The following is a 21788-nucleotide window of genomic DNA, read 5'->3' as shown; positions in this document are numbered from 1 at the left end:
AAAGAAAGAAAGAAAGAAAGAAAGAAAGAAAGAAAGAAAGAAAGAAAGAAAGAAAGAAAAAGAAAAAAGAATCTCTGAGCTTGAGGATATCTCTGTAGAAGAAGCCTCCCAAACTAAACACAGTCGGAAATGACTGAATAAAACAGAGTAGAAAATCTAAGCATTGTGGGGCTGCTACCCAAAGTTACATTACATAAGAGTAATGGGAATACCAGGAGATTACAGTAAAACCAGGTCTAGAATTAGACCTCTCAACTCCAGTTTTTTTTTTTTTTTTTTTTAATTTACACTGTGTACCTGCAACATGTAGGTCTGCTTCCCAATCACCTCATTGCTTCAAATTGCTGGCAGCGCATAAACCGCTCTTGGATTGTCTCCTTACAAATGCCTCTGTTTTCAATTCACTATAAAACATCTATCCAGGGGCGCCTGGATGGCTTAGTCGGTTAGGCGTCCGACTTCCGCTTAGGTCATGATCTCGCGGTTCGTGGGTTCGTGCCCGCATCGGGCTCTGTGCTGACTGCCAGCTCAGAGCCTGGAGCCTCTTTCAGAGTCTGTGTCTCCCTCTCTCTCTGACCTTCCCCTGCTCACGCTGTCTCTCTCTCTCTCTCCTAGAAATAAATAAAAATATTTTAAAAAAAAACCAAAAAAACATCTATCCACAATCAAAAGAACATGATGCTAAAAAAATTTTGCAGAGTACCAAATAACTACATCAAAGGACAGTTCATAGGTTAACAAATTCCACCCCGCTCTCTTTATTTATATGTAATTTTTTTTTCAAAAGCACACACAAGTAGAAACCAATCTATATGTTCTATCAGTTATATATAAAGAAAAGGCAGTCAAAACAAAGACAGAGTTTTTGGTTAATGTACTCAGGATTTTCTTGCTAACATTCCACTAGAAATTAAAATAATGGCTCACTGTCTATTAGTAGAGACTGGAAAATAAAATGTATATTACTGATACTTCATGGAAAGCAATATGTGCACTACTAAAAAGTAATTCAGTCATTCCCAGATATGAATTTTGATTGAGTCAACATTATAATGTCAGTGAAAATAAAATGAAACTTGCCAAATTTAAGTTATAGAATAGCTTCTGGTTCCTATCATATCCAGGAAGACAGAGTAAAATATTCACATCATTTCTGCCTTTGGAATGAATGAATTACTTAAAAGGTATTTTACCTGAACTTTGGGAAACATATGTTAGAGAAACGTATTAGAGGTTAAAGAAAAGGGATAGTAATGATTAATATTTCTTATTTCCAAAGTAGTGTTTACTCTTGTGCTGATGAAGATAGTTTTATTTTCCATAAGAGAACCCTGTCTTGTAAAAGGCATAGTTTTCTGAAAGTGCCATGAATTTTGGAGGTTAGCTTCCAATACATGCAATTTCTTAACTTGTATTTCTTCTCAAGTCGCACCTGCCTAAAAGTGTGTAAAAATACTCCCGTATCACTGCCTCCTCAAGTCTCAACAAATGTTTTCTTAAATAGAAGCCTTCATGAATCTTGGGTAAAGTGGCGGTCTTGAAGTCCATGGGTATCTTGACTTCTGTCCATGAGTTTCCTATCCAATGCATGCACTTTTAGTTCACAGGGAGAATTTTGAATTCCAAAGGAAAGGGTATTTAATGTGCTCATCCTTGTTATTTTCCTATAATAATTAATACTCTTTCCTGATAGGCTTCTGATATATAATGTATTCAGGTCTTATAATAGCCCTGCTAGATAGAAAACATTAAATCCACTGTGTATATGGAAATTCAAACCCGAAGATATTAACTAATTTGATCGATCACAGCCCTGAGCATTTAACTAAGGTCATTAGAACAGGATCAAGGAAAACCACTTCTAATTGGGAGCAGAATCAGCTCCTTACGGTGAGTGAAAGGATAACAATATAATTTTTCCCCCATGGCACTAGATTTATTCTTTTAAGGTAAGGTGTTAGAAACTTTTTTTTCCAAGTAGTGCATAGGTAGGGAGAAGCCATTAACCCTTGAGTTTAAGTATATAGTTTTAGTTCTTCCAGGAGAAATGGGAGATAGATGGATCTTCTGTGGAACAAAGTCAAGAATCTTGACTATTCTGGAGTGGCCTGTCAGTCTGTGGTGCCCTAGTGATGTCCCAGAGGTACCTGAGAGCAGGGAAGCAGAGAAATCAGTGGGACTAGCAGCTGGCTGTTCTTCACAATAAATTGACAATTCATATTAAATATTTTGAGGAGATATTTAGGTAGGAAAAAGTAATTTGAAAACCATAAATTCAGAGAATGAGATGTAAATAGAATGTGAATCATCAGGCAATCAGTGGACTCAGGCAGGAACCAAGAGGGGCAGAGGAATGGCTTGCCTGGATCAAACTTTTCCTGGACCTACGCTGATAGGAAACCCATTATCCTATTCAAAGGAGGAGCTAAAATAAAAAACCAGGCTTTACCAGAGCCGAGAGAGAGTGTGGAGTGACTGAACTGCCATCGCTGCTCACACTCTGTCACCATCTGTATCCATAGTTTGTACCTTCTGTACACTAAATTGCTAGTTAGCACAGTGGGGAAACTCTTTAATGTTGTTACCAAAATAAAACTGGGTTATAATCTCTGATCTAGGGCCAAGCTGTTGTACTTTGTATGTATTGTACTAACACCCTAACCAAGGGGACAGATCTCATTGAAATCTAGTTATCACTCAACTCATCAGCCTTACTCGGTGGCTCGGGAATGTAGCTGGAGTAAGAGACACCCTTTTCTCACTTACACAAAGACACCGCATGGGCTAGTGACAACCCTGACTTGTGCAATGGTTCTCTCTACACCCACCCACCCCATGTAACCTCCATTTACCTGTGTCGTGGCATTTTTGTGTAACATGGCAGTGTAACTCCCAGTAAATTTGGGCCATTATTCCTTGCCATGTAATAGTACAAGCATGATTTTTTATTATATCCCCTACATCTTAGAACTGCCCCTGACACATAAAACATTGCATGCATGTTCTAATGAGGTAAAATTAACATACATAATTCTCCTTAGAGAACTTTAAAAAATGTGTGTGTTTATATAACATTTTTATGTTAACCACAATGAGATATTTGATGTACTATGTGAATTAGATGAATCATATGAAATGCATTTAATTCACTGTAAATCTCAGGATCAAATTAGATTATTTTCTATCATGCAGTACTTGTCTTGATTCTTTAGATACTCCCCATTGGCATAGATAGTAAATTTTAAAAGTCATAGCAATATCACATGATTTAATCAAATCATATATCTGACTAAGAGGTCTTGGCCTGAAAAAGGTAAAAAGGAGTTTCTACTACATGATAGATTCTGTGTTCATTTGAAATCATTCTATTTCACTTTAAATTTACAGCCACTCTTTGAATTAGGCATTTCATTTTTAAAATGAGGTAACTGAATTTCAGAGAACATAAATGGCTTAGTAAAAGTCACTTATCTTGTAAGTGCCAGAATTGGAAAGTCCAGTGTTGATATGAGAGACTAATTTGTCCAGTTGATATTTTACTTACACTGATGATGCCTTCACAATGATGGAGTATTTTGTTTACTTGGGAATTTCAGCTAATTATCTCAATACTTTTCCTACACAATGAAAAATGACCAATTTGAGTGATGTTATTATTTTCTCAATAAGGTGACTTTTTTTCCACTTAATTGAATGTATTGATGTCATTATTGCATAGTCAGAGTCAACCTCTAACTTCTCACTGAATTCTGGTACATGAAGTGAAATAACAAGACACTTTCAAATATAGGCCAAGGATATTTTCATTATCACTCTCCACCAAGCATGTATATTCTTTCTTTAATAAAAATGATTACCTTTTCCTAGCTTTGCTCATTGTTTAAACATGTTCCTTGTTTTTCATTGTTTAAAAATATCTCCCTGCTTCAAGTGCTTTTTCTCTTGGATAAGAGTTTTTTTGTTTTGTTTTGATTTGGTTTTTGTTTTTAATTCTAAGTGATTCTCAGCAATCTTACTCAATATTCACTTTCTCAAAAAATATCAATTAATATAAAATCATGCCAACGATATATATCTTTAAAAATCAAATATATTTAACCATCCCAGATGGTTACATATACAGATTTATCTATATTTTGTAATCTACACAAAGAAAGATAATAAAAAATTTAGACCTCTCTCCAGAAATGTCTATGAAATGTTATATATATGTGTGTATATGAATATACATTAAATAATATTTATGAATAATGTAAATATATTATATAAAGTAAGTATTAAATGTAAGTATATAAGATAAATACAGACTAACATACACACACTCATATATATAGTAAATGCTGATAAGGGCAATTTTGCAATCTGTTGTCCTTCTGGGTGTTTGTTTAGAATTAATTAAAAGTTGAGCCATTTCTCATGAACATGCAAATTTAGAAGACCAAGCCTTTAAAAGACGAAGGTGCTGTGTGGGTAGCTGTATGGCTATCCATTAGATAAGATGTTATCCAGGCTATCATAGGGCATATGGTCCTCATACACGTGGGGTTGGCTTTATCTGAAGTAGATACTTCTTTACCTATGTATCCTGGTTTAGGACTATTGAAAAGGAAAGGAGGTTGACAGTAAAGGCTTCGAAGGAAAGAAAGAGTAGCCAACATGATTTAGGCTTGGATTGGGCTGGCAAGAGAAATTACTCACCAAATGAGACTGAAAAGCATCAAGGAAATGCAATAAAGGTAGGCACTTTAGGTGATTTCAAACCTGAATATTATTAAATGAACAAAATAGATGGAATGCATAATCTTCCATATACTTTCTTAGGTAACAACATGATTAATATTGTTTGAATCTTATGTAAGCTCAATTCAGTAAATAATTTTTCAGCATCTACTCTATGCTTATCATCAGACTGAGCTCTGAAGATGCCAAAATTGGGAAGATACCTCTGCCCTAAGGAATTCACAAACCAAAAAAAGAAACGATCATATTATAAATGTACAAAAATAAATGAATTTGCAACTCTTTAATAAAAAGACAAATAATCCGATTAAAACATAGACAAAAGACTTACCTGATACCACATAAAAAAGTAACTCAAGTGTATTGAAGACCTAAACATGAGAGCTAAAACTACAAACGTCTAAAAGAAAACTCAGGAGAAAATTTTCAAGATTTTGGGCTTGGCAATGGTTTATTTGATATGATACCAAAGCACAGCCAACAAAATAAAGAATAGATAAAATGACCAATTCAAAATTAAAAACTTTTATGTATCAAAGAACACTATCAACAGAGTAAAAGGAATCCACAGAATGGGAGAAAACATTTTAAATCCAAGATCTGATAAGAGATTCATATCCAGAATATATAAAGAGCTTCTACAACCAACAACAATGACAACAATAGCAAAATAAACAACCCAATTAATAAATATAGAAGGGATTTGGATTCATGGCCAGGAATACATGAAAAGATGTTCATCATTAGCTATCAGGGAAATGTAAATTAAAACCACAATGAGATACCAATTTACACCATTGGAATGGCTGTAGTAAAAAGATAGTTAATAATAGGTGTTGGCAAAGATGTGGAGAAATTAGAAATTTCATAAACTGTTGGTGAGTTGTACATTAATGCAGCTGCTGTGAAAGACAGTCTGGCAATTCCTCAAACAGCTACACACAGAGTTACTGTATGATGCAGTGTTCCATTCCTAGGTGCATACCCAAGAGAAATGAAAAGGTATGTCTACAAAAAATTGTACAAAAATACTCTGGCAGTCAAAAAGTAGAAACAACCTAAATGTCCATCAGTTGATGAATGGATGAACAAAATGTGGGATATCCTTAGAATATTATCCAGCCATAAGAAGGAATGAATTCTGGACTTATGCTTCGACATGAATAAACCTTGAAAACATTATGCTAGACAAAGAAATTCAGTCACAAAAGACCACATATTACATGATTTTATTTATATGGAATGCCCAGAAGAGACAAATCTATATCCAGAGGGTAGAGATTAGAGGCTGCCTAGGGCTGGGGTAAGTTGGGGGGATTGAGGAGTGATGGATAACAGATGTGGGGTTTCTCTTTGAAATAATAAAAAAAAATCAGTCAACCAACCAGTTATGCCCCATATATATATTTAAGAAAATCAAGGCTATTTAAGCATGCAAGATGATAAAGTATAGCAATCAGTTACATATAGATATTTTTATATGTTTTATAATATTGGTAAAGGAAGATAATAGAAAATTTAGATTTCTCCCCTGAAATATGTATGGAAGATTATGTATACGTGTGTGTGTGTGTGCATGCGTGTGTGTGTGTGTGTGTGTGTGTGTGTTTGGTTTTGTTTCAATAAAGTCAGAGTTAAATTGAAACTTTGCCTACAGTTAAGAACTTTTCTTCTTTAAAGACAAACAGAGGGGCGCCTGGGTGGCTTAGTCGGTTAGGCGTCCGACTTCCGCTTAGGTCATGATCTCGCGGTTCGTGGGTTTGTGCCCCGCGTCGGGCTCTGTGCTGACTGCCAGCTCAGAACCTGGAGCCTGTTTCAGAGTCTGTGTCTCCCTCTCTCTCTGACCCTCTCCTGCTCACGCTGTCTCTCTTTCTCTCTCCTAGAAATAAATAAAAAAAATATTTAAAAAAATTTAAAAAAATAAATAAAGACAAACAGAATGTTAGACATCTGAGCAACATTCAAATGTCAAAGGTGGCATAAGAAGGTAAGTTTAACTATGAGCAAATTCTGATTTTATGCAGAACTGGTAAACTATATTTAATTAATATTTCAATTAAATATCAAATCTTTTCAATAATTTGTGTCATGTTTTTTGAACTTAAAAGTTAAATTAGTTCTACAATTACATATGACTATAGGAAGTCATTCTAAGCCATGCATTTCAATGGTTTTCAAAATGTTTGTGGAGGGGTGCCTGGGTGGCTCAGTTGGTTAAGCATCTGACTTCAGCTCAGGTCATGATCTCACAGTTTGTGGGTTCCATACCCAAGTCCAGACTTCCATCAGCGCAGAGCCTGCTTGGGATTTTCTCTCCCTCTCTCTCGGCCCCTTCACCACACACATGTGGGGAAAGGGCAGAGAAAAATAAGGGAAGGGGCAGAGAAAATAAATAAACTTAAAAAAGAGAAGAGGAAATTTTAAAAAGAAAATTTCTTTTAAAAGAAACATTTGAATTTGAAAATTTAAATGTGAATACCTGGAGAAATAGTGGTGTCATTTCAAGAAGAAAATCACAAGGAGGAGCTTCTCTTTGGGGAGACCAGACACAAAACAAAACTGTATATAATTTAAGGACTGGGAGACAGATTAGAAATCAAGTAGGATAATTTGTCTACCTCACACATTAAGAAATCAAGGTTCAGGGAAGTGATTTGACTAAAGCATATGACTAATGGAAAATGAAATTTTGATACATGCTCAGTTGAAAGGACCAGTCAAAGAGCAGGTGAAGGTACCCAATAAGGCAGTAGAGTACAGCTGATGACAGCAATGAAAAAGAGCTTATTGTCAGAGTAAAATGATCACCTCACTATAATAATAACTTTGAAAGGAACAGACAGAAAAGCAACTTGCTACAAAAGTGCCAGGCATTGTAACAAGATTGTATTATAATTTTAGGACAACGAATTTTCTTGTGGCATATCCAGCTTACATATTCTAAGAAAAAGTGGGAAAAGAAAACATTCTTAAACCTCAGAAATATTTCCTGCTGTTCTGTTACACTGAGATTAATTGCAAATCACACAAGTTAAACAGTATAAAATGTTTTACAGAGCACATGGAAGGTTTCACACGCCCTATAAATGTGACATACTACACTCTACTGGAAAAATGTCTGAATATTTCTATTACAAAGTAGTTTTCTCCTACTGCAGCTTCCTTAGGAAAGCGACTAGATAAAATTGATTTCTTAAGCCATCATTTCAGAGGATGATACAATTATCTCATTTTAAAATTGAAAAGAATAGGGGTGCTTGGGTGACTCAGTCGGTTAAGCATTGACTTTGGCTCAGGTCATGATCTCACGGTTTGTGGGTTCAAGACCTGCATTGGGCTCTGTGCTGACAGCTCAGAGCCTGGAGCCTGCTTCAGATTCTGTGTCTCCCTCTCTCTCTGCCTCTCCCCAGCTTGCGCTCTCTCTGTCTCAAAAAGCATGTAAACATTAAAAAAAATAAATAAATAAAATTGAAAAAAATAAAGCAGTGATGCTGCCAGAAGCTTTCATGGTTCAGAGAAGTTTTCACATATGCATACTACAATGAATTTAAAAATTGCTAGAAAGGGTCATGGCATGAATGTACAAATAATAAAATTTGTCTTCATCCATAAATAGTTTTAACCTTCACAGTTATATTTTTGAGAAGGCTTATTTGTTACATTTCTTATAAATACATAAATAAGGGTTTTAATAATCATTACCATTTCTAAATAACTAAATGTCTCTTAATTTCTACCCATTTGTAGCATATTTCATAAAAGTTAATTCCCAAATATGTATTAAAATATTTATTTAACCAAAATTTTGACATACTTAGGATCTGCACTATTATATCTCAATTTTAAATAAATGAAATTTCTGTCACTTATACTAATGTAAACAAATATGCAAAAAAACCTAAATATTTTATTTCAAAATATATTCAGAAAATGTGCACTTCACAGTTAATGACCTTTCATAAACTGCAGCATCTCAAGCAGATGATCCTACATGGAGGTATACAGATAAATATCTGTTGAATAGAAAGAATAACTTGGCCATCTAGACATTTTCGAAAATTGATGAATCATCTAAAAAGAAGAAAAAAATTGAGAGAGGAGGAGGCAGAGGAGAAAGAGAAATCAGAGAAGAAAGATGAAAGAAGAGAGGAAGAAAGAGAAGAGAAAAGAAAGGACGGTAAGAAGTCAGAAATCTGATTCCTTCATCTGCTGGTAGACAAAGTGAGGATAAAGGTCGGTCAATACTCAGCTTACATTCTCCAATATACTTAAAAACGTCACTTTTGCCATATCCTGTGCCTAGAATTAGAAACATGACTCTTAAACAGGTTTTCCCCGCTATCCAAAATGGAGTGTTTCTATAAAACTGTTGGTAAGCAGAAACGGTGTAAAGCAAAGAAACAGTTACCATTAACTGATAGTGAAAATTTTTGAACATTCTCAGATCCCCAAAATAACCTCTTAGGCTTTTCTCGTACCTGAGAATACATCTTGCTAATGGATGCACAAAACAAATCAAGATAAAGCACAGATGCTCCCAGACACAGCTCCCATATGGCAGCTTCATGCCAAGATGCTGAGAACAGTTGCCAGGGAAGGAGCGTGGTGGAGCCACTTTTGCTGCTTGGGGTGTGTGCTGCCACTACCGCGGCTTGCTTCAAAACAAATGTTGAATGCTTTTCACCTTCTTCCATAAAAGCAAAAACCTCTTCAGATTTCTTTCAGTGGGTGAAAACAGGTACTAATGTAGATTTTTCTTAAAAGCAAAGTGGTGAACCTAAACTTTTGAAAAGCAGGGGATCCCCGTAATGGACACTGGACGAGGAAAACTGGTTTGGGCAATGAATCCATGCATTGTCTCCGTTGTAGAAGTCTCTTCATTCTCCAGATTAATACTTCTTTCGTAGCCTTTGGATATTGCCTTCCTCTTCCAATTACTCACCTATGTCTGCATTTCCTGGGGTTTAATCACAGCTAGCTATCAAGAAAATCTGCTGTAAGATTATCTGTTGAATAGATCTTCTCCAGAATATTTACTTTTTATTAGACCAGCTAAAAGTTCTTATTGAAATAATAATATATATGGAATGATAGTGATGGGATTCACTGAACTCCTTTGCATATTTGACACCCAACCTACTTTGTCCTCTGACAAGGTCAGTTAAGCTATCAAAAAGTGCATTAGGTGTCTCTTTACTCAAAGAATATGAAAATACTAATCCAAAGGGGTGTATGCACCCCTGTGATTAATGAAGCGTTATTTTCATTAGCCAAATTATGGAAGCAGTTCAAGTGTCCATAAATAGATGAATGGATAAAAAAAATCTGGTATACATACACTCAGACACACACACACACACACACATACACACAAAGATGATTATTCAGCCATAAAAAGGAATGAAATTGGAACATTTGCAATATCATGGTTGGATCTAGAGAGTACAATGCTAAGCAAAATAAGCCAGTCAGAGAAAGATGAATACCATATAATTTCACTCATATGTGGAGTATAAGAAGTAAAACAAATGAACAAAGGAAAAAAAAGAGAGAATGAGAGAGAGAGGGAGAGAGAGAGGGTGGGAGGGAAGGAGGGAGGGAGACAAACCAAAAACAGACTCTTAACTAACTATAGAGAATAAACAGATGGATACCAGAGGGGAGGCGTTTGAGGGGATAGTTGAAGTAGGTGAAGGGGATTAAAGAGTACCTTACCATGATGAGGGCTGAAGAATGTATAGAATTGTTGAATCACTATATTGTACACCTGGAACTGATATAACACTGTATGTTAACTACACTTGAATTAAAACAAGTGACCAAAATAAACCCCACAAAAAACAAAAACTGTGTTATATAATTACTCCAAAGTACCATAAAAAGAATAAAACAAGTATATGCATAGCATCAGAATATAAGGCAAATGAAAATAATTAATCATATTATACTGTGTTCAAAGTTTTTACTTAAAAAAACGCATCATGGATGAGCATTTCAGTTCTTCCTTTTAGTTCTTTAAAATGGTTCACAGTTCTATAAATTTTAGCTTTATGTTAATTTATTTACTTAAATTATGAACTCATTTCCCTAAAATTACTTTTAATTGTTAATTGTTGGTAGCTCTTTTCTATTCTTTATAATTTATGTTTAGCTAGATAAAAATAAAAAAATTGGCAGAATTTTATGACTTTTTAAAATTTTTTGTTTTTATTTATTTATAAGAGAGAGAGAGAGAGAGTGAGCAGGGGAGGATCAGAGAGAGAGGGAGACACAGAATCAGAAGCAGGCTCCAGGCTCTGAGCTGGCAGTCAGCACAGAGCCCGACGCCGGGCTCGAACCCACGAACTGTGAGATCATGACCTGAGCCGAAGTCGGATGCTTAATGGACTGAGCCACCCAGGCGCCCCTTATGGCTTTTTCAGTGCAAATATCAGAGTCATTAAAGACTGCTATGGGGGCGTTTGGGTGGCTCAGTCGGTTGAGTGTCCAACTCTTGATTTCAGCTCAGGTCATGATCTCATAGTTCAGGAGATCAAGCTGACAGCATGGAACCTGCTTACGATTTTCTCTCTCCATCTCCCTTTGCCCATCCCCTGCTTGCTCTCTTTCTCAAAATAAATAAAATAAACATTAAAAAAAGATTTATATCAAAATAGATTGACTCTGAAGGCAAGCCACCTTAGAAAATATTTTAAATCAAAATCCTCTTGGAAAATTAAATATAATTTTTAAATCACAGTAACTGTTTAATTCTATCTTTTTTTTAAGTTTATTTATTTTTATTTATTCAAGCCTGACACAGGGCTCAAACCTACTAACCGTGAGATCATAAGCTGAGTCAAAATCAAGAGTCGGATGCTTAACCAATTGAGCCACCCAGGCACCCCAACCCTACTTAATTCTTATAAGATGGCTTCAAAATATACTTCAAAATTTCACACTTCAAATATATGTCATACTATATAGGATAAAATATAATACTAGATATCTGTACTCTTATAGATAAATGATACTATTCCTTTGTGCTGTTTCTGCCTTACTCTAAGTTTAAAAGTAATATTAGTAATAGTGGATCCATCCAATTTCCAAGTACTAAATATTATATTACGTTATAATCCTTATTTTAATTATTTTTATAATTTTGGCATTTGGAACATAATATTAACAAAAGAATACTCAACAATTAAAAATAGTTACTCATGGTCTTGAGAAAATAAGAATAATTTATTCAGTCCTTGCAGGAGATTTGTTTGGTTATATAGTAAGACTTCATTCTGTGAGCATATTTTTTTATCATATGCCCAGACTTTACATTTAATCAAATCAAATTCTTTGATTTTTGTACAAAAAGAAAATATGTATATATTATGTAGATTGAAGTATTCATCTGCATCTAATGTCAACACCTCATTAAATTTAAGATTCTCTCCAATATTACATCCATAAACACTATGTGCTATTGAAAATCTGTGATATAAATATGAGCTGCTCATTTAGAAGTTTTGCTACTTGCTAATACTTCCTTCTAGAGCCTGTAAACTGTCATGGTGATTTGCAGAATCTGCTTTTCTAAAAAAATATTTACTTAGCTATCTATGAATACAGATGACCCTTTGAAAAGACAGTCTCATAGTCCTTAGTTAAAACCATTATATATTATTTTTATTTATTTACCATTATATTCAGCATGTATTGGATAATTAAAATACACCAAACATTCTTCTATTCTTATGAGATAAGAAATGATAAAAATGACAGTGTGCCAGTTCTTAAGTTGCTCACTACCTAGAAAAGGTAACAATATACTATGCATATAATAATGGCAATTTCATCTTAACTATATATTATATAAACATAAGATTGTTGTCTAGTCGTTTAAGTGAATATACCTATAAAACTCGTAGGTGAAATAGAGGTTGATTAACACTCTGAGAAAGGTCACAAAAGGTTTCAGCAAAGATAAAACTCAGCAGGGTGTTGTGGTGTATGTATAAACTATCTAATCTCAATGATAACAGGATATTTCAAACAGAGAAAGAAGCAGTTCAATATTTCCAAAGTGTCTCATGAATTGTGGATAGAAGTTAAGATGACTCTGAATATGTACAGTGAAACAAAATCACTAAGCATCATTTATGTCATGCCAATTTGAGAGCAGAAGAGTTCTGAGCAAACAATTGGTGTCGCCAGATTTCACTTCAGAAAGTTCTTTTATTTGAATGCAGAAGATGAATTGTAGGGAAGAGATACAATTATACTTCTACCTGTAATAATACATTAAATTCCACTTATCCTAATCCCACTTCTAAATTTCCTTTTTCTTTAACAATTATCACTTTGTGGCATATGTTGTAATTATATGCTATTATTCTATTGATTCCAAGTTCTCAAATTTAAATTTCAAGGAGTCTGGAATCTTTGTACATTTTTTTTTACTGGTTGTCACGTTTTCTAGGAATACAAGCATATGATCATCAAAAGGAGGAAAAAAAGTTTTTGATATGGCAATATTTGTACAAATTATTTCTTGATTTGGCTGATTGGATTCAGTAGAATATCTTATACAGGGAAAGACAACAATAACAATAGTTAATATCCTGTAATTTTTTGGCTTAAAGATAAAGATAAAAGTAGTTAACTTCCAGAAATTATAAATTATGATGAGGAATCTGGTGATCTTCAAAAAATGCTAGGAAGTTTGTACGGAATAAATCATGAGTATGAGATAGTTATTTCTGAATGTTTCATATTTGATTCTCATGTACTCTCCTGTATTTTTTAAAATTTTTCTCTCTATTTGGTTAGGTCTGAGTATCTTTTATTTACCTTATATTTTTATTTGCATCCCCTTATGTCTCTAATTTTATCTCTTCATTTTATGTGGCATTCATAATATCTGTTTGTTTTCCTATCTCCCAGAAACCACCCTGTGAAATGACTTTTTGCTCATACCAAAAATTGGTAACTGCTTCCTGTAGAAAAGTAGGTTCAATTGACTAACATGAGTACTTCACTTCTATGGCATATTAGACTATCTAGTCTTCCTTACTTTAAAATATTTTTGATGCTTCTAAGTGATTTTTTTTTGTTGTTATTTGCCTATTTTTTCTAGTTGATGAAATAGTGCCTTAGTCTGCTCTCAAATATTGTAGCTTATAGGAAGTGAAAATTTTGATACATCTGATTTATCTGATCAATTTGTCTGCTTTATTATGAGCCAGCAAAAATAGAAGCAAGAAGCCATGTCAAAAGGCTATTGTAATATTCCAAAACGTTGATACAACACATTGTGTTTGCAAAAATGGAGATATTGGAGAGTCATTGGATTTTGAAGAGAAGATCACCAACATTTGCTGATAGATTTGAGGAGGTGAAATTAAAAAAAAGGGAAGGATGGATTATTTTGAAATTTCTATATAGTCAAAACCCAAGCAAATAGGTAACAATGCCATTTGCTGGCCTTGGGAACATTAGTGAAGAAGAATGTTGGAGAAAAATGTAAAGTAACCTATTAGAAATCCAAGAGGAGTTATTGGATAGGCAGTTGTATGTACAAGTCTGGAATTTAGAGAGATTTAGATCTGGAGTAGTCCTGTATAGATAATGTTTAAAACCATGAGACTGGATGAAATTATCCAAGAAATAAATATAGATAGAAAAGACAGCAGGGCACAGAGTTACAAAGAAAAGCACTGTAAATTAATTAAAAGAAGAATTAGACATAGAAGAATAAGTTGGAATATCCATGGACTATAAAAAAATGAGGAAAGAATGGAAATCTAAAAGCCAAATGAAGAGTGTTCTAAAATCGAAGAAGTGAGGGGCGCCTGGGTGTCTCAGTCAGTTGAGCGGCCGACTTTGTCTCAGGTCATGATCTCACAGTTTGTGAGTTTGAGACCCACTTTGGGCTCTGTGCTGACAGCAGCCTGCTTCAAATAAGGCATCTCCCTTTCTCTGACCCTCCCCCACTCACACTCTGTGTCTCTTTCTCTCCCTCAAAAATAAATAAACGTTAAAAAAATATAAAGTGAAATGAAATGAAATAGAAGGAGTGATCCACCACATCAAATGCTGCTGAGAATTTAACAAAAATGAAGATTGACATTTAATTATCATATTAAGCAATGATGAGATCTGGTGACCCGGTAGCCTAAAGGTTGACTCTAGAGCTTGACCACATTGGTTCAAGAGTCAAGTGAGGAAGTACAGACCACTTTAGAGAAGTTTTGCTCTAAAGGAGAAAGGAGAATTTTAACTAAAAGCAATTTGGTTAAAAGGAAGATTTATTTTGTTAGCTGAAAAATGAAAACACTATGCTTCCCTGCTGTTGGAACTGATCTTATAGAGAAGTAAAATCTGATGTTATAGGATAATAAGATTATCATGGAAAGAACTAAGTCCTCAAGGCAAGTGAAGTTGCTGCCCTTTGGTAGGAGTATGATCAGTTTATATACTGTAATGAGAAAGAGTACAGCCCATATTGTACAGTTGCTCATAGTTGAGGGATGACTGGCAAAGGATGAGAAATTTTTCTTCTCCTGTATTTTCTCCATGAGACAAAGACCCAGTTTATTGATATTTGAAATGAAAGAAGAGTGTTGGAGGTTTTTGAAGATATTAGAAACTACAAAATAGTTATCTAAGACAGCAGAGAGTAGATGGTTTAGTAAAATATAGTAAGATTGCTTTTGGCAATAAGGGCCCATGTGAGATGCTTGGTCATGAAATCAACGTGGCTTAAGTGTTCCCTAGTTACTTTAAGGGTGCAATGAGTTATTTTTATGGATTTTAAAACTCCATTGCATTTTTAGAATAAAGTTTACTCAGTTTTTACGACAAAATGAGTTTCACAGTATTTAGTATCTGCTTCGTTTTTTGTTTCTTTCTTTTTTCTTTTCTTTTTTTTTTTTGTAATAGAATCCATAGTTGAAGTTGCACAATTAGCTACTGGACCAAACACTACAGTTTTTTATGCCTCCCTCAGCTAATTGTGTTTTTATGGCAGAATTCAGGGTAATGAACTATGAAAAAAATGACGAGTCTAGCTTTTAGTTGATCTCATTAAAAAACCGAGATTCTTGTCCTTGAAGTTCTCTTTGTTCCACTGCCTGAAAATAGTGGTAAATTCTGAAAGGCATGTACTATGGAGGGCATAACTGTCCTGCTAGCCCGTGTCACTGAAGACCTGTTTGTACTGCACCATTTAATACAAGAGAAATAAACATTCATTTGGGGCCTGTCTTAAAAGCTTATCCTCATAAAATAATAGAATATTTTTTTGTAAATTATTTGTTAATGTTTGATGAAATATTTACATTCATAGTCATAAGCAAAATATAATCATTTTCCTTGTTTAGTATTATTAGTTGTGCTATTAAAGTTATATATTGGTTTTCTAATATTGAATGGAGAGCTTTGCCTTTGTTTCTGTTCTGGATCCTCGAAATAATGTTGAATTATCTATTCTGTACCAGAGAGCTGGAAGTCAGTTTTAGAAATATCTTTTCCAAATGCTTATTTTAAAAGGTTAGTCTTGAATATTTTTATTTTCAGATATAATTAGCCAATTTAAGTTAATGTCTTATGTCATATTTCTTTGTGTATATTTTGCTAAGATATCAGCAGTTTCCCTTAGGTTTTCTAACCTGTTTAGCATAATATTTCATCTCTTACCTATAGCTCACCCAATTCACATTTCTAATACTATATATATATGAAGATATGTATATTGCTCCTATTTGTTCTTTAAGTTCATTGATCTATTTATTCAAAGAATCAGATTTTTGATTTAAGGTTTTTGTTTCCCATTTTATTAATGTCAGATATTTGCTTAATGTTTCCTTAAAAAAAGCATTTCACATCTTTTCTAAGTAAATAATTTTAATCTCATAGTTTTTCTAAATTGAAAGCAAAATAATTTATTTAGGATTTTATCATGTGACTCCTCAAATACTATCTCTTTTTCATCTCTTCTCTACCTGAGAAACTTTAAGTATTCTGTTATTAATATTACATACATTAGTAACAACTAACAATTTTCATTTAGCTGTTTAGGTCCTCCATAACATTCAGCTTTCAGTAAAAACATCCAATATTTGATGGAACTCATCTCTACATGTTCATCTCATTTTTCCATATGACCAGAATGTATACAAGTTTAGTTTACTCTACATTCCAAAACACTTGTTCTAATCTCCAACTGATTAGTTTTTTCAAATTCCAGCTTATTAACATAGTGTAATATTACCTTCAGGTGTAGAATTCAGTAATTAGTTTCTTATCATTTGGGGTTTTTTTTTGCATTTTTAATGTTTTTATTTTATTTTTGAGAGAGAGAGAGACAGAGCACAAACAGGAGAGGGGCAGAGAGAGAGGAGACACAGGATCTGAAGCAGGCTCCAGGCTCTGAGCTGTCAGCACAGAGCCCTACATGGGGCTTGAACTCAAAAACCGTGAGACCATGACCTGAGTTGAAGTTGGTGATTAACCAACTGAACCACCCAGGGGTCCCAGTTTCTTATCATTTGTAAAAGAGAAAACATTCCTGGACCAAATTTCATTGTTGAGATGCAGTAGCCCCACTGACTTTGTAGCAGCTTTTGGCTTTACAGAGGTAGAAGAGTTGGATTAGGCTTTGGGGGCAAAAAAGAAAAAAAAAAAAGAAAGCAAGAATGCATTTATAAATGGATAAATGGATAAATGGATAATTTATGCCTAACCTACTATCTGTCACTAGGTGTGTGACTATCCAAATCACCAAAGTAATTATAACATCTAACATAAAGACCTATAAGGATATTCAGATCTCCTCTGTGAATTATTGCTTTTTAAAAATATATTTTAGAACAATTGAGAGACTGGATTTAATCTAGTTGTAAGGCCAGAACAGCTAATGCTTTTGAAATTGACAATCTAGATATATTTTTGTAAGTGGATTTGGATAAAACTAGATAGGTCATAATAAATATTTCTATTATTCAGTTAGATAGTGTTCCCATTAAGCAGCAAGAAAAATAAGGACGCCTGGACGGCTCAGTTGATTAAGCAGTCGACGTTGGCTCAGATCATGATCTCAGCTTGTAGGTTCAAGCCCCACGTCGGGCTCTGTGCTGACAGCTTGGAGTCTGGAGCCTGCTTCAGATTCCGTGTCTCCCTCTCTCTCTGCACCTCCCCCGTTCAAACTCTATCTCTCTCTCTCAAAAGGTAAATAAACTAAAAAAAATTTTTTTTAAAAGAAGCAAGAAAAAATAAAATTCAGATTATGGTTATATTGATAATATTTGTAAATTTATGGATAAGAAGCATATAAGTATTATATCAGAAAGCAAAAGGCTTAGAAAGCAGTAGCATAAAATCATTTCAAATAATTGTAAAAATATGTATGAAAACAGATTTTCAACAATTAAATTCAAATTAAAACATAAATACTACTAAAACTTCTGTGTAACTAAAAGATTATTTAATTTTATTTTTATATTTTATTTATTTTTTTTGAGAGAGAGAGACAGTGTGAGCAGGGGAGGGACAGAGAGAGGTAGAGACAGAATCTGAAGATAAGCTCCAGGTTCTGAGCTAGTTATAAGCACAGAGCCCAGACGTGGGGCTCGAACCCCCAAACTGAGATCATGACCTAAGCTCAATCAAGTAGGATGCTCAACTGACTGAGCCACCCAGGTGCTCTTAAAGATTATTTTAAAATCCTTTACCCTTAAAATAAAAAAGCCTATTCTCTCCTTAAAGTGAATTACTAAAGTGAATTTTTCTAACTTAAAAATATATATTTAATTATATATTACCTTGTCTTAAAAATCTTCACCAAACATATGACAGCACTAATAATTATAAACTCAAGAGCTCCTAGCAAAATCTTGAAGGCTTTCTTCTAATTTGCACTCTTTCCATGTTTTGAATCTTCCCATATTTTATGTATGGAGAGAAGCACATTTATAGACATGTTTATTTAAAAAAAAAGTTTTACTGGTCTATTGTATTCATAAGACTATAGACAGATGTCTTGATAAGTCTATTTATTGCCTAGATAAGGGCTTTTTTTTCCCTTACAAGATCAGCAAAGATTTTTTAAGTAAATTAAAAAGGATCTTATATTTATGACAAATCACTGGTTTGTCAGGAGTTAACATTACTAATCTATCTGTACTAATATTAGGATACAATGTTTCTTTTCCTATTTTGCTCATTGAAGAGTAAATCCCAAATATTTCCTTTGGGATTCTCTTTAGAGGTTTGTCTTCAAGATTACTTGGTAAAATCATTCATCTGGGAGCATAATATATTCCACAAATGCTTAATAAGATTTTACAAAAAGTTTTTCCTAAAGTGTTAATAAAAATGAAAATTATAACACTCCTTGGATGTGATAAGAAACTGAGAATTTTTTTTTGATTGATGTGGGAATAACACAGCCATAGTATGCATTTAGGAGATAGTGTCTTGAATTTTTTTTAATCACTGTTGCTGTTTAAGAAATAATGTTTAAATATACATTTGCATCTGTAAATTATTTTAAACTGGTATATTCCACTTAATTTCCTGAAACCTGAATAAGTTTAAAGTAACAAAATGGACTGTACTAATTTAAGATTTTTCTCCATTTTGAATGTTTAAATTCCAAATTGCATTTTAAAGTAGATAACATACAAGGATAGGGTAACTAGTGAAGTATAATTTTTCTGATCAAGCACACTCATTTATAAAAACATGTCATAATGTAAAAATGCACTCATGGAGGACTGAAAAAATTTATAGATCTCAAGAAACCATAGTACAAGTCTTTTAGATAGAAGAAGATGATTTGGGAAAGGTCATGATAAAAATATATTTGAAATAACCTCAAAAAAATCAATCAATGATAAAAAGTTAAACTATTAATTGGATCTATAGATGCATATAATGAAACTAAATCTTCTAATCAATATGAAAATTTACTCTATGAAGTATGCCAGAATATTCTTCTCTTGATTTATTTGTAGGTATCTATTGTTTCTATAGATGTTTATTTAACAGCTGACTTCTTCCTTCATTTCCTATGAATCCAGTGTCCCAAGAATGTCTAGAATCTGGGCACTAAATTTAATTATCATAGGCGCTTGTGGTAATCATCTTCAAAGTGATCACCAGTGCTTCTTGCTCCCTAGTGTTTGTGCCCTTGTGTAATCCCTTCTTCTTGTATGTGGGCCAGACCTAGTGACCTGCTTTTAAAAAATATGCCAAACATGTTACTTGTGAGATACTTCTGAGATACAACTATCAAACATTGTGACAATTGCTTATTGTTCAGTACTGTTGATAGATTCAGTGTTATGTTATGAATCTCTTCCCTTTTTAAAGTCCTGTTTTTCCCCCTCTCAGAACTTGTAGTATATCCTCTTTGTTCCTGGAGTCTGGCAACTTCACCAGAGTTTAATCCATGGTATCTCTTTCATATCTATTTCATACTCAAGAGAATTCTCCCCCTCCTCCAAGGTCCACTTTCAGCAATTGTTTTCTTGGAGCTTCTTTTGAAAACATCCAGTGATATGTACCTGCTCCAAGCTTCAAGGAGAGAAAGTCAAACCATATATTTTGAATGGCCATGTATTCTAGCTGCTGCCAAAGGTACAAAGCCATCCCTCCTTTCAAAAGGGTACCTCAGAAAAAATCACTGTTTTAGTCATATAATTGCGGTTTCATCAATATGCTGACATTTATTTTCTCCAAAGAGGAAATTGGATTTTGGAGAGTTAAAATTATATGCTAAATTCACAAGTTTGGTTTTGAGTTTTCTGATCATTCATATAATTTAATTCATTGATGACTTTATTTGATATAGCATTATCAAGAGTACACTCGCAGTTTGTGGGTTCAAGCTCCGCATAGGACTCTGTGCCAACAGCTGGGAGCCTGGAGCCTGTTTTGGATTCTATGTCTCCCCCCCCCCCCCCCCCCCCCGCTCTCTCTCTCTCTCTGCCCCTCCCACCCCCACACTCTGTCTTTGTCTCTGAAAAATAAATAAACTTTAAAGAAAATTTTTAAACAAGCACTCACATTAAAAAAAGTACAAATAATTTGAGACACTGGAGTTGAAAGGCAATGATAGCATACTATGGACAATAAAGAATACATTTGAAATGTTAGCTTTTGAACTCAGAAATATATTCTAATTTCTGTTTTTCCTCTTCTTGACATTTGTTCATTATTATGTGTGTGTATACACACATAATATATACATGTATACATTTTTTAAGAAGCTTTCATCAGAAGACATTAAATTCTAACCTAGATTACTGATTTATTGTTTCTTATAGCCTAACCCCAGTAGTTGATTCTCTGCTAATTATTTCCCACACATTTGTCAAATTTTATAATATCCATACATGTAACTTAACAAGAATCCAAGATTAAAGTCCAAACAGTGTTTTAAAATACTGTTGCTCAGAATATATAGATATTTGCATTGTGCTCCTGGAGAAGTCTTGTTAGTTTCTTTGCCTGTAGGGCTATTATATTTCCTGTCTCTCTTGAACCTAGGAGTATGGCCAGGTAACTTTTTAAAATATTTTTGTCATTTCAGAACTGATGTTTTAAGAAGCAGAGATTGGTTTGTCATGTGTCTTTTCCACAAGTCCTACAATGTTGCAGGTAGGGGGTGCTTTGCTCATAGCAGATACGGAATGAAGGTGTTGTAAAGCAGAGCAAAAGCTGACCCACAATTAACATTTAATATAAATGACAAACATTATTTTTTTAACTGATGAGAATTGGGAGGTGTTTATTACTATAGCAAAATGTAGCTCATTTTGATCAAAACACCACTTGAAAAAAATAATTTTCTCAGACTTCTTGTTTAAAATGCCAAATAAAAAGTAGCAATGAAATATTTTATTATATTCTCTTGCAAAACTAACAAATAAAGTAGATACAATAAAGAAAACAATCTACCTGTCTTATGTATATTGCCATTACTCTTGAAATATCCCACCACTGTGTTACTCATGTTTTTTCAGTTCTCATGAATTGCATTCTCAAGAAAATCACAGAACACCCGCTAA

The 21788-nt window shown here is 33.8% G+C and overlaps 1 long non-coding RNA gene across 2 annotated transcripts in view; it reads left to right on the top strand.

Moving 5' to 3' along the window:
- The window catches only part of LOC120223601, a 226343-nt gene that overhangs the window by 183448 nt on the left and 21107 nt on the right, over window positions 1-21788 (top strand). The window contains exon 1 of one of the 2 annotated variants that reach the window (XR_005526343.1): window positions 6651-6727. The exons of the other annotated variant lie outside the window; for it this stretch is intronic. This is a non-coding gene — a long non-coding RNA (uncharacterized LOC120223601). Of the gene's footprint in view, window positions 1-6650; window positions 6728-21788 lie in introns of those variants that run through there. 2 annotated transcript variants of the gene reach the window in all.

The sequence above is a fragment of the Hyaena hyaena genome, unplaced genomic scaffold, assembly GCF_003009895.1.
Source record: "Hyaena hyaena isolate Hyena2069 unplaced genomic scaffold, ASM300989v1 scaffold_1020, whole genome shotgun sequence".
NCBI classification, from domain to species: Eukaryota; Metazoa; Chordata; class Mammalia; order Carnivora; family Hyaenidae; genus Hyaena; species Hyaena hyaena.
This window is presented reverse-complemented; position numbering and strand designations above follow the sequence as displayed.